Below are 16,246 nucleotides of genomic sequence, written 5' to 3'. Positions count from 1 at the left end.
CTATGGGGTGTGGAAAGAGGGGGGCCGATTCTGCCGGGCAGCCTTCCCTGATTGGGGGTCCAGAGAGTCAGCACCAATGAATGGCCTGGCAACCAGGGGGGCAGCCGCCTGGGCTTGAAGAGCTGGGTTCAGGCTGGAGTGGACCTACCATCGTGTTCCAGCCCCTGACACCGGGCCATGCCTTTCTCCTCTCTGGCCTCGGTTCACTCCCCGGTCGCGTGCGGGGTGAGACACAGTGTTCCCAAGGAAGGCTTGGGTCGCCCTGCCCAAGGCGCTGTCTTGGTCCTGGCGGGCCGTGGGGTGCGGGCGGGAATGGAGGCCACGCAGCTGGCCAGCGGACTGCCCAGGCCTCTCCCTCAGCTCAGCACCGCCTGCAGGGCAAGTCGGACTCAGAGAGGCCCAGTGTGGAGCCTGGAGGGGACAAAAGCTCCGACCTGAGCTCGTCCATCTGTGCTGCCAGGAGCCTTCCACTCCCTGGAAGCCGCTCATGCATCCCACCTTTAGCATATCTTTTCTGGAGAGGCAAAACCTCCTCCACTCTGCCCCACTGACCTTAGTCCCACCCTCTGAGTCGCGTCTGTCTGTTCTGTCCCTCCAGCTAAGCCTCAGCCCTTCAGCTATTCCACGCAGGGGAGGCCTTTCTGACCGCTTCCCCCTTGTCAGCCCAGTCTGTCAGACTCTCAGAACCCACTCCATAATCCAGGAAAATCAAACCAGCACAGACCAGGGCAAAACTATCACCTCCCTCATTCCGGACACTCTGTCTTTATTCATGCAACCTAATATCAGATTAGCTTTTCACCCCTTTCAACCACTACATCGCTCCTATATTGTCTTTATATTTCAAAAGACATCACGACACCACTGCTACTTTTCTGCCACACCTCCCACACCCTGTACTGTATGGCTGGCATTTCGAGCCGAGCGGAGGACTCCGATGTGTATTTGAGTCCACTCAGCCCATGACTGGAAAGGCTGCTCGTGATGGTGGAGCCAAAGTAAAATAATAGGCCCTCCCACCCTGACCCACACAGACAGATGAAATGAAATAACGGGAGGGAAACACGTCCTGTCAACAGTATCCAAATACACTGCTGAGGAGGCTCAGGACACACTTGCGGAGGCCATCGCTAAACTAGTGTGAGGGTGGGAGATGCTGGGCCCTGAGGTCTGGGGGATAGAGGTGGGTCTGAGGGGCCGCAGGTGGCGGAAGGGTGCTGGGGCAGAGAGGCTGGACGAGCAGGGCGAGGGCACCGCGCCTCAGTGTGTTGCCAGCCTTTATCCAACCCCCGCGTGGCCTCTCCTCTGCACTGAAGCCTTGGCTCAGCCCGCGCAGAGAGGCCGGCCCCGCCGCCTCCACTCTCTGGGACTTGCCTCCCTGGCCTGAGAAAAGGGCCGGCTGTGTTGCTGGTCACGCGGCGTGGACAGACAGTGGGGGTGAACGTGCTGACCCCAGGCTTTGGCATAGGGCCTGGTGCCCTCCCTGACAGCGGGGGGCCGGGCCGCACGCTGCTGAGCCTGCTTGCGCATCTGCAAACCGGGCTAATTTCCGTGTCCGCTTCGTGGGGTTGTTGTGAGGCTTCAGCACGTTCAGCCGATGGAAGAGCTCAGAGCTCAGCAGTTAGGGTGTGGCGGGTGTTACTGTCCTCGCCGCGAGGGGCTGAGCCGCTGTGGGTTGTGGGGGGCGAGGCGAGCACGCTGGTTAAGCCAGAGGAGCTGCAGAAACCCTCCCAGCACCCGCCCTCCAGATTGGAGCATCTGCACCGTGTGCGTGCGTGTGCGTGTGTGTGTCTGTGAGGGTCTGTGTGTGGCTGCGAGTGTGACTCTGTGTGTGCGTGTGCACAGGCCCGCACGTCGCGGGGGCTGCTGGAGTCTGTCTGCAGAGCTGCTGGGAGCGGCCGGGAGGCGGCCCTGCCAGACCCAACAAGCCCGGCGCGCCGAGCTCCAGGCCTCCCTCTGACTGTCGGCTCTTTCTTTCTCTCCCTTCCGGTCCCCTCAGCCGGCTCCCGCTTCCAGGGAGCGGAGCTGGAAGAGGCCCTGGGCCCCCCTCCCCTCTCCCCGCCAGCTTCCCCTCTCGCCTGCACCCCTCGGTCCGCCGCACCCCTGCATGGACCCCACGCGGGCCCCTTCCCTCCCCCAGCCTTGTCCCGGTTCCCTCCTTTCTCTCAAAACCACCTTCGGGGAGGAAGCCGTCCCATCCCCGAGAACAGTGGTCGTGGGGAGCCCTGTCCTGCCTGGGGACCAGGACACGGACAGGATGGGGACAGGGCCGGGCCGGGGCAGAGCACCCCTCTAGGAGGTGTGTTCGGTTGTGTTTGAGGCCAGACCCGAAGGCAGCCCCCAGCAGCCACCAGCGCGAGAGCTGCCCTGAGATGGAGGAGCCACTGGCTCTGCAGACGCGGCCCGATTGGCGACGAGTGGGACTGTTTGAAGCAAGCACTTTGCGGGCCCCTGAGCTCAGCCCAGGGCCAGGCCTGGGGCCTCCAGGCTGCCCCTCAGCTAGAGTCGTGTTCCCTGAGCACCTACTAAGTGCCGGGAGTTCTAGGTTGGCTCTTTCGACCCCCACCGCCGCGCAGCAGGGTCCGTGGTGGTGCCCGGGCCCAGCAGCTGAGGAAGCAGACAGAGGCGAAGGCACCTGCCTGAAGGGACAGAACCAGGGCCCCAGGCCTGAGAGGTGCCGGGCTCCTCCCTCCCCTCAGGGCCCCGAGCTCCTTGTCTCCTCCCCGGTCAGAGTGGCAGCGCGGCGGCTGCCAGGCCTTCTGTCCCATCTTCTCCCGACTCACCCATCTGACAGGTCAGGAAAGTCGCGCTGGGAGAGAGGCAGAGAGCTGCGGTCCCAGACGAGCCGAGCGCGGGCATGGGCTCTTTGCCTTTTCTCCTTTCCGAACCCAAGAGCAAGCCTCAGCTCTCCTCTGCCTGTGCCCGGGGCGGCGGGAGCTCTGGGTGCGGCTCTAAGGGAACGGCCTTGTGGCCAGTCCGCCCTGAGCCGGCAGCAGCCCAGGCCAAAGGCATCGAGGAGACATCTGAGGAAGCAGAGCCCCAGCCTCCCTGGGGCAGAAAAGCTGAGGTAACCAGAATCCTCTTTATCCCTCTGAGCTGTGGCTGAGCCCCCAAGGGGGGCGCAATGAGGCAGAGACCAGGGTCGTTTGAACAGGTTCCAACCGCCGTTTCTCAGGGAAGAGGGTCTGGTGAAGCCCACGCCCTCCCAGCAAGCGGGGCTGCTCCCTGCTCCCTGGCCAGGCTCATCTCTCTATATCGATGCCCATAAAGTTGCCCACGTCTCTGTGTGCCCTTGGCCTTGGGTGGAGCTGCTGATAGGTCCGCAAGCCCCACAAGGCCACCGAAAGCCAGTTGGAATGGGATACGTCCTGCAAGCAGGGACTTTGGCCTTGACCCTGGCCAGCTGCTTCCCCAGAGTTTGAAACAGCCAGTCTTGCCCCCAAGGGAGGGTGGGTGACTCCATCTGGCCCATCCTTGCTCCAGGTGAGCCCAGCTCCAAACTCACAAGGTTGGCACCCCTTCCCGGGAAGCCGCCCTCCTCTAGAGGAGGAAGAGCCCTCTAGAGGCAGACAGATGTCGCGCCATCCTAGGGCAAAGCCAGAAAACCACCTCAGCCTCACCCAGGACCAGGTCTCCTGGGGCCCGTAGAGACACTGAGACCCCAAAAGGCCAAGGAGGCTGCCCTGGGCCCCTTGCCCGGCACCTGCTGCCTCCCCAGGAAGGGGCCGTGCCTGCGTCCCCGCCAAGGATGCCGTCCACATCCTCCAGCCGTCTGGATGCCCCTCCACTCCGGGAGGAGACCAGACAGACAGTCTGGGAGGTGCACTTCCTGCTCAGGGCAGGGCCGTGCTTGCCCGGAGAGCCGGTGATGAGACGGCTCCCCAGCGCATCCCCAGGAAAAGAGCATCGTCATGAGTGACGGCGGCCGGGAGCGCGCGTGGGGCGGGGGCGGAGCCACGACGGAGCTGGTCCTCCTCCGTCCTCCTCCGCGAGCAGCGCCACCAGCCCGGCCTGCGGGGGAGGGGGCGCCGCTCCGCCAAGCGGCTCCCACGCCCCTTGGTCCTCCCAGGGCGCCTTTCCTGGGCCACCTGGCTTGACGCAGAAAATGCAGCCAAGGGGCCAGGGAGCCAGGGCTGAACGGCAGGAAAGGCTGAAGCTGGGGCGGCCCCCGCCTCCCCACCCAGCCCGCGATCCACGACAAGGCGGAGGCCGGACACAGCCCTTGAAAATGTCAGTCAGGGAACAATCTCTTTCCCCGGCTCCACCTCTGACCTTGGGCACTCGGCCGCCACCCGGGGTGGGGGGCTGACCTTTACCCAGCTCTGCCCATTCCGCCGCCGGTCCCTAGTTGCGCACACACACACTCTCTCTCTCACACTCACACGCGCACACCCTCTCACACTCACTGTCCCTCCAACGTGACAAATGAACTGTTTGCCCCGTCAAAGGATGGCTAATTCATGGAGGCCACAAAGTGATCTACATGGCAGATGCCAGCTTGGGTCCTGATAAGCAGAGCCAGCTCTCCCCTGTGGGTTTAAAATGGGAGCAGCATAAAGAGAGCCTGTGGACAGACTAGGCTGGACCCCAGGGACCCCCAGCTGTCCCCAGTCCCATTCATTTGGATGGTTCATATTTTTATTTCAATCTACTCCCTGGTTTGGTGTATTTTTATGCATCCCCCCACACAGCCATGAAAAGAACACACAACCCTTGTTATTTGGCTGCACTGGCAGCACGCAGACGTTCCCAGGCCAGGGATCGAACCCACACCACACGAGCGACCTGAGCCGCTGCAATGCCGACACCAGATCCTTAACCCGATGCCCCACGAGGAAGCTCCAACACAACCCACGTTAAGATGAGCCGAGGCTGCTCCTGGAGCCCCGCTTGCTGGGCTGCCCACACTGTGGGCACCCCCTTTGGAAACCGCTTTCCTGGCCTCGACTTGCCGTTGTGGGGATGGGAAAGCTGAGGCCTGGAGCCAGGAGACCTGGGCAACGTCCAGAGCCGCCCCAGAACCCGGAGCCCGCTTCCGGCAAGGCTCCTCAGTAGGAGAGAAGATCCAGGACTCAGGTCCCAGGGCCGCTCAGGAGGACAGAGCCCACGTTGGCTGCGGAATCTGAGTGCGGCCTTTACCAAGGAGCGCTTGTCCCAGGAATCCCCGAGCCCCGGCTCCCTTCCGGGCTGCGGTGAGGAAGCCGGGCTCCTGGAGGCAAGGGCTCTGAAACACGGGCAGCGCGTGGGAGGAGAGCGCGCTCTCAACCGCCCCTGCTCTGGGCCTCGGCCTTTCCGTCTGGGAAATGGGTGAGGCCACGCGGGAGAGGACACTGGCCACAGGGCAGTCCAAGCACAGGCGGACGCTGCCACCATATCCACACAGGTCTCCTCACCCCACAGGATCCCCCCAGGAGGCAGCCCTGTACTCCGGCTGCAGGAGGCCTGGGGCGGCCCACTCAACGCCGTGAGCAGGGATACCCCATGGACCTGTTCACACGCGTGCACACCCACCCGTGTAGCATCGCGCACACAGACCTCGCACACCGACCCCCCCCCCTTCCATGCGCACATGGACCCTCCCTGTCTCCGGTGGCCCTGAGCACACGGTGGGGGCGAGCCTGCCTTCCCCCCCCTCCCCCGCCCCCGAGCCCCCAGACCTGGCGCTGTCTCTGTCCCGCCGCCTGGGACACACATGTGGTTTCAGTTAGCAGCGGAGCGGGCATTTCCGTCCCAGACAGCCGGGCCCTGCCAGGGCCCCGGCCCCACAGGCGCCCGCAAGAAGGGCCACGGCGGCCCCCACCCCTCCGCTGGCCCGCCCGGTGCCCCTGGACCCCGGCCCTGCACGACCCCGCTCTCGCCCTCCGCGCTCTCCCCCTCACCTGGAGCCAGACTCGCACCCACGGGCGAGCGCGGGGCCGCCGTGCCCGGGCCTCCAGCTCGGCTGCCCGCCCTGCCTGCGCGCGGCTCTGTCTGGAGCGGCGGGGCGGCCGCGAGGAGGGCAGGGTGTCGGGGCGGGCGGGGGAGGGAGGGGGCGTGCGGAGACGGAACCCTCATAACAGAGCCCCTTTGTTTCCGAGCATATGGGATATTTCATCCATACTGAAGACATTAGCCGTCTATATTTTTAAGGGCTCGGGCTAAAGGAGGAGTAAATCCAGCCGTCTTCTGCTCGGCAGACGTGCACATGCTGACTTCTGGAGCGTTTCAAACCCGGAGAGAACGCCCCCAGTGACACCGGACGCTTTCAAATAAATATGTTTCTAAAACTGCGGCTGGCGTGGAGGCCTCGGGGCTCCTTTCTCTGCTGCCCACCCCACCCCCCCCGCCGGCCCCACTCCCCAGCAGGAGGAGGGAGGCCCTGGAGTCCAGCTCCCACCCCAGTCCTCTTTCCCAGGCCCCCCAAACCCCAGCGGGGCCCCAGCCTGTCGGAGTCGCCCGAAGAGCTTGGAAATCTTTGCCCCTTTCAGACACAGGGGTCCAAGGCCCAGAAAGGGGCAGGGACTTGCCTGAGGTCACACAGCAAATCAGGAGCTTGTGCCAAGGGGCAGTGCCTTCTTCTCTCGACAGGAGGGATCCCGCGCCTCCCCCCGTCGGCGGGGGTGGGGAAACCCCGGGCCCAGGGGAGGGCTGAGGCAGGGCTGGGGAGGCCCGCCCGCCTTTCCATAGCTGCTCTGGGCGCCCGTCCAGGGAAGCATCAGCAGGGCTGGAAGCGCCGGCCCCAGGAAATCCCCTTCGGCTGGCAGATCCCAACAGGCCTGGAGGCCTCGGGTGAGGGAGCCTCCCTCCCTGGCTTTCCAGCTCTCCCCTGTGAGGAGAAACACAGGCCCAGAGAGGGCCAGGCCTTGGCCAAAGTCACACAGCAAGGTGATGGCAGAGTGGAAGACTGAACCCACGTCTTCAGACCCTGGGTGTGCGGGCGGGCTTTGCTGGGGAGCTGTTCCCTCCGGGCTGAGCCCCTTCTTCCTGGTCTGCAGGTCCCCCGCTGATGTCAGAGCCTGGTCCCTTCTCGCCACTTTCTAGCTGTCGGTTTGGTTGAGTAATCAGCACAGCGCTGGCACAGGGTAAGCGCCCTCGTGAACGCGAACCGTTTGCTCTCATGATGTTGACCGAGCTTCTCCCCTGCACCAAGCCCCGCACCAGGCGCCGGAGACAAGCCCACCCTCTCCCCAGGGCTCGCGGAAGAGACAGAGCCTGCTCTGTGGGCATCTTCTTCCAGCAGCGGGAAACGGAGGCTCTGAGAGGTTCGGGGCTTCTCGGGGCTGGGTGCTGGGGCGGGGCTCCGGCCAGGATTTCCCGACTCGGAGTTTCGCTCGTATCCCTCGAGGGGGCACTCCGCCCTGGGCGCCCACCCGCCCTGGGCCCAGGACTGCCCAGCACCATGTTCCTCCTGAATGTCTCTGTTTTTTTGCTTTTTGCTTTTTAGGGCCGCACCTGCGGCATATGGAGGGGCCCAGGCCAGGGGTCGAAGCGGAGCTGCAGCTGCCGGCCTGCACCAGAGCCACAGCCAGGCCAGACCCGAGTCACGTCTGCGACCCACCCCACAGCTCACGGCAGCGCCGGATCCTTAACCCACTGAGCGGGGCCAGAGATGGAACCCGCATCCTCATGGGCACTGTGTGGGGTTTTTAACCTACTGAGCCACAGTGGGAACTCCCTTGAACGTCTCGCTTCTTAATAAGAGCAGGCAGAGAGCCCCCTAAACCCTCCACGAAGAGAAGGCACTGCTGCAGGAGCTGGAGACCTGGGTCCCTGGCCTCGCCCTGCCTCTAACAGCTGTGTGGGGTCCCTGTGCCAAGGACACAGCTCTTCTCCCGTCACCTGGAGATAACCGTTCCGCTAAGGACGCAGGTCATGCACGAGAGGGATGTGCGGGGAGCTCGGCCATGGACGTGGTCATTTCCCTGTCTGGAACTTCCCCTTGCAGATGCATCCTGGCATTAAGTCCTGTCTAGGCCCCAACAGGCCCTGACTGGCCTCCTTGCCAGCCTGTGACCCTTGCTCTAACCGCATCAGCCCCCAGAGTCAGCTTTGCGAAGCCCCTGTGCCTGTCCCCCTCCACAGTGACTCCATGGCAGCTCCCACCGCCCCATGGCAGCTGGCGAGTTAGAGGGGCAGTCAAGCCCCTGGGAACCTGGCCCCACCTGAAGCCGCTCCTTCCTGCCGTGGCCTCCTGGGGCCTCCCTGCCTCCGAGTGAGCTGATCCAACACCACCCTCGCCCGCCCGTCGCTCCCACTTCCATCATCAGCTTCCTGAGAGGAAGCTCCGCGAGCCTCAGGGCGCAAACTTGCCACTCTTTGCTGCTGACACGGCTCAGGGGCCTTTTCAGAGGGGCTTCTCATGAGTTCTTGGCTGAGTTCTGCAAGGCAGGCGAGGGAAAAATGATTCTCTGATGCCTGTTATTTCAGATGATAATTAAACAGCCGTTGTCGGACCAGGTGCTCTGAGCCAGGCACTGTGCTAGCGTTTCAAATGCATCGTCTGCTGGCTCCTGACCACATGACGAGCCCAAGAGGCCGGGAGGGAGGGACGGCCCCCCACACATGGTGGCACTGGCACTGGCTCCTCCTGGCTTTTAGGTCACAGTTTTCATCCCACTGAGGTGTGAGCCCCTGGAGGACGAGGTTCAGCCTCAGACCCCATCGTCCCCACCGTGGAGCCGCGCTCAGTGCGTTTGGCTGCGTGGACCCTGGCCCAGTCCTGGTGCCCTTCTTTGATGGAAGGAGGTGGTGGGCCTGTATGCGCAGGTGCACGGCTCCTCCCGCCTGGCAAGCCCTGCCCAGCAGCGCCGTGATGGTGGTGTGTCCCCTGGAGAGCGGTGGACGCTCACGTGACCCCCTGCTCTGGAGCAGGAGGGATTTGACCCGCAGTGTGTTCAGTCCCAGCCAGTTCACCTCTCCTTCGGCGTATCCTGGCGGCCCCTGCTCCCGGGAGGTCACTGTACGGGTGGGTGCAGCCTGGAGCCCAGGAGGGCTCCGTGACCCTCCTGCGTGCATGGGTGGGGCGGGTGGGGAGCCTCTGGTCCAGGAAGATAGTTCTTGAGTGGTGGGTGCACACGAAGCCACGATCCCCCGGCCCCCCATTCACGAGCGCAGCCGAAGCCACGAGAAGACGGCAGGGGTGAGCCTGATTGCCCCAGATTGCGGATCATGAACCCTCACTGTCACAGCCCCTAAGTGGGCGCCAGCCTTTACCTCCAGCCGCCCCACTAGGGGTCAGACTGCAAAGAGGAACCACGAGGTGTCGCTACCTCACAGGTGCCCCGAGTGGGCCCTTGACCAGACCCGATGGTGCAGGGGTCATGGGCCACCCTCCTTCAGCCCCCAGCCTCTCTGCGCTGATTGGGGGTGTGAACGAATGGGGGCCTGGAACCGAGCAGGAGGGGGCCAGCCATCTGAGCCCCTGCCCAGGAGGACACTGCACAGCCTGCCCGTCTCCCCAGAGCCGAGAGGGGGGTGGCCCACAGGCCCAGGAACCCTCGTCTCTGGCAGAGCGGCCTTCACCAGGGCCCCCTCTGACACATGAGCGGTCCCGAGCACATCACCGGTAATTGAGTTGCTTTGGGGGGTAAATTCCATCCAGATGTGGAGGGTGGGGTGGCTTCCTGAGCAGAGCAGGGGCGGGTACCGATCCACGGGGGCCAGGCCGCCAACTTGCCAGTGTCCGGGAGGCCTGGGCTCAAACAGTGTCTTCTGAAAAAGCCAGAAGTAAGGCCAGGATGTCAGCATTCAGCCCCCTGCAGGGGCAGATGGGAGCTGAGGCTGGGACAGCTTGAGAGCAGAAGGGGCTGGTCAGGCCGTGACTGCGGGGCCCAGATGTCTTCAGTCTGGGGGTTTGGGGGGGACGCAGGCAGGGTAGCCCCTTCCCCAGAAATCGCCACCGGCCCCTGAATTAGGAGGTCAGAAGGGGCCTCGGGGTTAGGGGACCTGCTCTAATCACCTCCAGCTTAAGCCCCAGCCACAGAGAGGTCTGTGCTCCATCTGCTCAGCTTGGAGGGGGAAGCTCCAGGCAGGCCGCCCCCGGCCCGCGCGTTGCGGGCGAGCCTGCGGCCTGGGCCCCTTTTCCCAGGGGGCCCCTCACGCTTCTCTCCTTTGACCTCCCCTGAGCCGCGCAGCTTCCTGGCTCCTGCAGGCCACTTACTGGAAGGCAGGAAGGGACCAGCCAGCCGAGCGGGTGGGGGCGGGGCGGGGGGGCATGAGAACTTGGAGAGAATGAGAGGAAACGAGGGGGCGTGGGCTGGGGCTGGGGGGAGATTAAGAAGGGAATTTTTTTCCTCCTGCCTCATGTTTTGGCTGCGTCAGTGTGAACATGTCTGGGCGCCTTATCGCGAAGGCCAGCATGGTTTGCACAAGAAAGAAAAGTGTCTGCGGCGGGAAAAATTACATCTTGATAAAATATCCCTTTGGAAGGGCACCGCGGGGCTCTTATCAGCAGGCGGCTGGCCCCGTCCCTCCGTCTGGTGGTCCCCAGGCCTCCAGCCCCCCTGCTTCTTCCCCTCCCCGCCTCTGCACCGTCGCCGCCTCGGAAAGTGTCTCTGCAGAATCCCTGCGATGCCGCCGGGATCCCCGAGGGCTGGTCCTGCCCCGCCTCTGATGCTGTGTGCCCCGGGCCCAACCCCGCTCCCTCTCTGGGCCTCAGTTTCCTCTCTGGGAGAGGACGGGCGAGAGGCATGAGCTGGGCGGTTTCCGAAGCTCCTTCCAGCAGCAACACTTTGCCGCTCTGACCTTTTCCTGCCTTGTGGTTCTCTGGGTTGTGAAAATTTCCACCTTTCACCCCCGGGCCATCGCACGCTAAAAACTGTGCAAATCCCCTTCGTTCCCATTAGACACGCGGAACTCTTACCTAAGCCTCAGGTAGAGCTACCCGGCCTGGGGCCTGTGCTGGGAGAAGCGGGTCCTTTCCGGCTCCCACCCGAGACCTCCCGGAAAATCACAAGGCTTTCAATTCTTCTTAGACAAATATTTTTTCCTCAAAATATTTCCTGCATGGAAATCCACACGGAAAACTGGCCGGTGAAACCGTTGTGCCTATTACCCCCCTACCCCCGCACACTCTCGGGAGGGCGTGCCAACCAGGGTTCAGAGGGTGGAGGTCTGGGCCCGGCTGTGGGTGCCCGGCTCAACCCCCGCCACCTTGCCACGTGGGAGACCCTGGCCCGTCTCTGAGCCTCAGGCTTGTCATCTGCCCCCACCGTGGCCACCTCACTAACCACCCGGTTGTTGGGAGATAGGCGGGGTGGGCTAGGAACGCGCTCTGTCCCCTGTCGAGCTGGTCCTGCCGGCCACTGAGAACCCGGGGTCTGCACACGTGAGGCCTGGCCCGGCTCTTGGAGCTCTTCTGCCCAGGCGCTTTCTCGTACAGCCGGGGAACCGAGGCCCGGGACGTGAGGAGGGACTTGATGAGGTCACTCGGGCCAAGGGAGATGGGGACCCCTTCTTTGACCCCCTTCAAGAGAGGCGCCACCTGTCAGGAAGCCCTGTCTGCGGCCAGAGAACTCGTTGGTCTGCAGAGATCTCGGCCAGCTGGGACGGTCAGCGTAAAAGCCTCGGAGATACTCAGAGTCCGAGCCTTGCCGTCTTCCAGCCTCTGGCCCTGCAGGGCGGGGGTGCGGAGAAAGCTCCTTTGCCTAGAAGCCAAGCCCCAGCTCTGGTTTCCTCAAGACCTGCCGCTGGCAGAGCAGCCAGAGGCACCCCCGCAGCCCAGCCCGGCGGTCCGCGGCCCGGTCGCCACGCCGGGGGTCTTGGCCTGCTCCCAGGATTGCCCAGGGCACCTCGCTCCTCTGGCCCTCTGGCCGAGGCCATGTGAGGTCCACCTGGCCCCACGGGGACAGCCCCTGCCCCACGTCCTCTCCCCCTGAGCACCTCGTTTTGCCCTGTTTGTCATCCCAGAGCCAGGCGCTGCAGAGCTGCAGGCCCTCCAGGCCGTGATGGCTCGTACCCAGCCCCGGACGGCTCTCCCACTGCCAGGCAGCCTGATTTCCCTCCCTGCCCAGGCGACGCCTTGGAGCCCTCCTCACAGATGCATCCAGACCAGCGCAGCGCCAGTCCCCGGGGTAAAAACGGGTGTTTTTACTTATGAGAACAAACCAAGCTAGTTCCCATTGTGGCTCAGCAGTAATGACGCTGACTAGGACGCAGGTTCGATCCCTGTCCTTGCTCAGTGGGTTAAGGATCTGGCATTGCCGTGAGCTGTGGTGTAGGTTGCAGAGGCGGCTCGGATCCCACGTTGCTGTGGCTGTGACGTAGGCCGGCAGCTGCAGCTCCGATTCAACCCCTCTCCTGGGAATCTCCATATGCCATGTGCTGAGGGTGTGGCCCTAAAAGGCAAAAACAAACAAACAAAAAAAACCCCAAAACAAAAACAGGCCAACTGCTCCCAGTGCAGACAGCAGAGAGCCAGGCCTAGAAAGGAGGGGCCTTGCCTGAGCCACACGGTCCAGTACAGACAGAAAAGGGAGCAGAGCTCAGCCTGGGCTCCGCCTGCAGCTCCCTCAGGCTGAGCACCTGCAAGACAGGGCCTTCCTTCCTGTCCTGGTCGGTCCTCGCCTCGGCTCCCCGCATCCCCGAATCCCCGCATCCCCGCACGCAGCCTCTTCCTGCTCCGCGTGGACACGAGTCGGGCCCCCCAGGCAGTGTCTCCAGCCCCAGCTAAGCCTGTTTCCCTGCGAAGGAGAGGCAGCGGGGCTCTTCGGACTCCAGCAGCTCTCACGGTGGTGGACAACTCTCTGAGGGCCATCGGGGGCAGCGGGGACCCTTTGTCCAGAGATTCCAGAGCGGATGTGCGGACACGCAGCTTTCTGTTGGAGCAGAGGCGGGGCTGTCTTACGGGGCCACGGCCCCACCATGAGAGACGCCCCTTAGGAGGTAGTGAGCACCCCGTCACTGGAGAAAAGCAAGCACGTTCCGGACCCCACACGGGGTGGCCAGAGGCTGGGATGGTTTAGAGGAGGTGCCCTCGAAAGCCCTTCTCTGTCCTGAGAGGGTGCGATTTGGGCAAACGTGTCTCTTACACAGACCACAGCCGCGCCCACACAAGCCCTCCGTCCGAGAGCAGACTTTCTCCCCAGGAGTGTTCTTTGTCCCTCAGGCCTGGGGCCGATGGGGGAGGCATGCTCCGAAGCCCAGGACTGCTGCCCGGCCCTGGTCCAACCACGACGTCCACCCAAATGGACCTCTGCCTCCGGGAAGCCTTCCGGGACTCTTCCCCCCCCCCCCCCACCCCCGATCCCCGCCCTTCCCCGCGGCGAGGACACCCCCCCCACCCTCCCCCCCCGCTGCCCTGGGCTCTGTTTCTCTACCTCGGCCTTGAATCAGAGCAGCTTTTCTCAAGGTTATTTTTGGCAGCATAGGGACATCGCATACAAACGTCTCGTCTTGTAGCAATGAGAAAACTTTTAAAAGAATAACTGTCGTGCAGCAAGGATAGGGCGGCCGGATGTAGCAAATAAAAATACGTAATGCCTGGTTAAATATGAATTTCGGTGAAAGAACAAACACGCTTTTTTGACGTCTAAGGGCGACCACGCCGTATTTGGGAGGTGCTCTTGAACTAAAGCATGGGTCGTTGTTTATCTCAAGTTTTGATTTAACCGGGCACCTCGTGTCTTTGATCTGGCAGCTCATCAGGAAGAAAGTCCTAGCTGGGTGTTAGCCTGTACTTAATACAGCAGCTCTCATACTTAGTAAAACCCCTGCCCCCCTCTAATCGGAGAGCGGGCCCAGCTGGAGTTAGCGTTGCTCGCGGTGCTGTATCGATGCGAAAGTCCCAAAGGACATGGGATGTGAATCTTCCTCTTACAGTGGAAAACCCAAGCTTCCTTTTTAAAGAAATGTATTTGCGCTGTAAAAAGTGAGTCGACTTAAAAACGTTGCACAAGTAAAGTCAAGGCTAAACCCAGAAATGACAAACCAGGAAGGTGGCACCCCGGGGACAAGGGGAGGGCACCGAGGAGGTGCTTCGTGCCTTGCCCGTCACGGAGCTCCGTCTCGGGGAAGTCTTGGTCCCGGGTCCCCTGTTGGCACAGGCTCCAAGGTGGAACTCTCCCGCCCCCGGGGCAGGCCCTCGGGAAGGGGGAGGCCCTGCTGAGTGCGCTGCCGTCTGGGCCGGGTTCACTGAGGCCCCCGGGCTCCTTTATACAAAACAGCCTCCTCGTCTGGGCTCGACTTCAGAGAGGCTGTTTCTGAGGAGGCCACCGCGAGGGACTTCTCGCGGCGTCTCCAGGTCAAACCCCAGCCTTTCCAGCCGCGCCAGGAAACCAGGTGCCCCCCGCCCCCCAGGCTGCCTCCCGCGTGGGCAGGGCTGCAGGGCCGCGGCCTCCCAGACGCGCCCCCCGCCGCCCTCCGGAGCCTCCGGGCCAGGCCCGCTGGCTGCCCCCACCCAGGCCAGCACCCTCTCTGGGTCGGTTTCCCACCCCCCAGCTGAGGATCAGCCAGAGCCTTGGAGTTGGAGGCGGGAGCAGGGCCAGGAGCAGGAGCAGGACCTCACTCCCTGCGTTGCAGCGAGTGTGCGGACCCCACAGCAGCCCCTCCTCGGAAACCCCTTCCCCGCCTTTCGCTTCGCTGCCACGGGCCCGGGCCCTTCTCGGTGAGACTCTGCTTCGGGCGCTGTGCGAAGGCCTGTCCTGCATCTTCTCGTTTCACCCTCCCAGGACCCTCTGAGCAGGTGTTAGCGTCATCCTGCTTCACCGAGGAGGGTCGAGGCTCAGTGGCGCGGAGTGACACACCCCAAGGTTACACGGCTAAAAGGGCGCAGCCCAGGAGGTGACCCCTTTCCCGACCGCCCCCTCAGCGGCAGGATGCTCATCCCGGGAGCCTCTAGGGGCAGGGTCTCTGTCCTGAAAACCAGGAAGTTTCTCCGAAGCAAAGTGGGAAAGTGAGAGGCCAGCGCCCAAAGGGCTGCCGGCTCCCCTCAGCCTGTCGCGGTCCCTTCACCACCTGCCCGCGCCTGCCCCGCGTCTGCTCTACTGCCTGCGAGAGAGCGCGTCCCCAGGTCGCCGCGTGCCTGTTGGTGGCCCCTTCTCCTCTCTGGCCTCTGTGTCCCTCTGGGCCCCATCACAGGGGCCTTGGCCAGGCCGCGATGCCGCCTTCGGTCCCCACGAGAGTGGAGCCAGGGCGGCACGTTGGCCAGAGGCCGGGGGACCGTCCCGCTTGGCTCCCCTCTTGAGCTCCCCTCCCAAAGCTGCTTCTCCCAAAGGCGGAGGCGGCTCGGCCCCGACATCAAAGGCCTGCCCTGCTGCTGCTTTGATGCAGAGGAATGGGAAACAGGAGGACGACACTGCCCAGCCCAAAGCCCGGGCGGCCCTCTGTGCGGCCTCTGGCCGAACTCACAGCCCTCACAGCTGCCGGCCTCTCCCCGCAGACCGTCTGCAGCCCCCAGGGGATGGGGGCCTGTGTACGGCCTCAGGGCGGGGCCTTCCCCTGGCCAAGGATCCCACCAGCCGGAGCCCTTTCTCCCAGGCTCCGGAAGGCACAGCGGAGGGCACAGGGCTGGGTCACAAGCCGGCCGCCATGGGAAGCTCCTTTAGCCCAGCTCAGCCTCGAGACCATGGCTCGTCATCAAGCGCCCTGCTCTTTGCACCCCTGCCAAGTGGAGCAACTGACCAGACCAAGGAGGCCTGTCGTCCCCCGCTCAAATCCGCCCAAGGGGACAGCGTGGGGTGTCCACACAATGCTGAGTGCGTGTCGCCTTTGACCCTGCAGGGCCTCAGCTAGGAGCTTGTGCAACCTGTGTCTGCCTGGTGCTCAGCGGTGGGTACGCAAGGGTGTACACGTTCATGGCAAGGCTGTTTGTGGGAGCAAAAGCCCAGAACGTGCGTTCGTGTCCGTCAGTGGAGACAACACAGACTGTAGTGCAGGGTCTACACGGCCGACGGCACGTGGCAGTGAGGTCCACGCCAAGAAAGGACCTGTGAAACACACAGCCCAGCAGAACAGCGCGCAGGGCAGGCTTGCACTGTGTGAACTGGAGGGGCAGACACATGACACGGGTGCAACCTAGACTCGCTCTGCTGGGATGCAAAGACCTGGCACCAAGGTGCCTTCTAGGGAGGCAACCACTGGGGGAGAAACTTATTTTTTTTTACTAAGTATTCAGTTGTACTATTTGCTTTATAAAATTAAAAAAAAATTTTTGGACTTTTTTTAGGGCTGCCCCTGTGGCGTATGGAAGTTCCCAGGCTAGGGGTTGAATCAGAGCTGCAACTGCCAGTCTACACCACAGCTCACGGAAACGCCGGATTCTTAACCCAGT

General features: G+C 63.3%; 1 protein-coding gene and 1 long non-coding RNA gene across 3 annotated transcripts in view; one reads left to right on the top strand and one right to left on the bottom strand.

Moving 5' to 3' along the window:
• SYNPO (synaptopodin) overlaps nucleotides 1–6,579 on the bottom strand; it is a 52,113-nt gene extending 45,534 nt beyond the window's left edge. Inside the window, exon 1 of one of the 2 annotated variants that reach the window (XM_085015081.1) lies at nucleotides 6,507–6,579. The gene's annotated coding sequence lies outside the window, so the exon portion shown is untranslated. Of the gene's footprint in view, nucleotides 1–5,879; nucleotides 5,972–6,506 lie in introns of those variants that run through there. The other variant, XM_085015080.1, reaches the window with a different exon arrangement.
• Nucleotides 1–8,192, top strand: part of LOC146405842 (uncharacterized) — a 71,427-nt gene extending 63,235 nt beyond the window's left edge. The window contains exons 3-4 of the long non-coding RNA XR_014839168.1: nucleotides 6,975–7,061; nucleotides 8,062–8,192. This is a non-coding gene — a long non-coding RNA (uncharacterized LOC146405842). The remainder of the gene's footprint in view (nucleotides 1–6,974; nucleotides 7,062–8,061) is intronic.
• The last annotated feature ends 8,054 nt before the right edge of the window (nucleotides 8,193–16,246 follow it).

Source organism: Sus scrofa, chromosome 2, assembly GCF_054392235.1.
Source record: "Sus scrofa isolate SSC_HxYL_T2T_F1_AM1 chromosome 2, Sscrofa_HxYL_maternal_Yorkshire_Landrace_v2.0, whole genome shotgun sequence".
NCBI classification, from domain to species: Eukaryota; Metazoa; Chordata; class Mammalia; order Artiodactyla; family Suidae; genus Sus; species Sus scrofa.
Note: the sequence above shows the minus strand (reverse complement) of the source record. Positions and strands in the feature narration are given on the sequence as shown.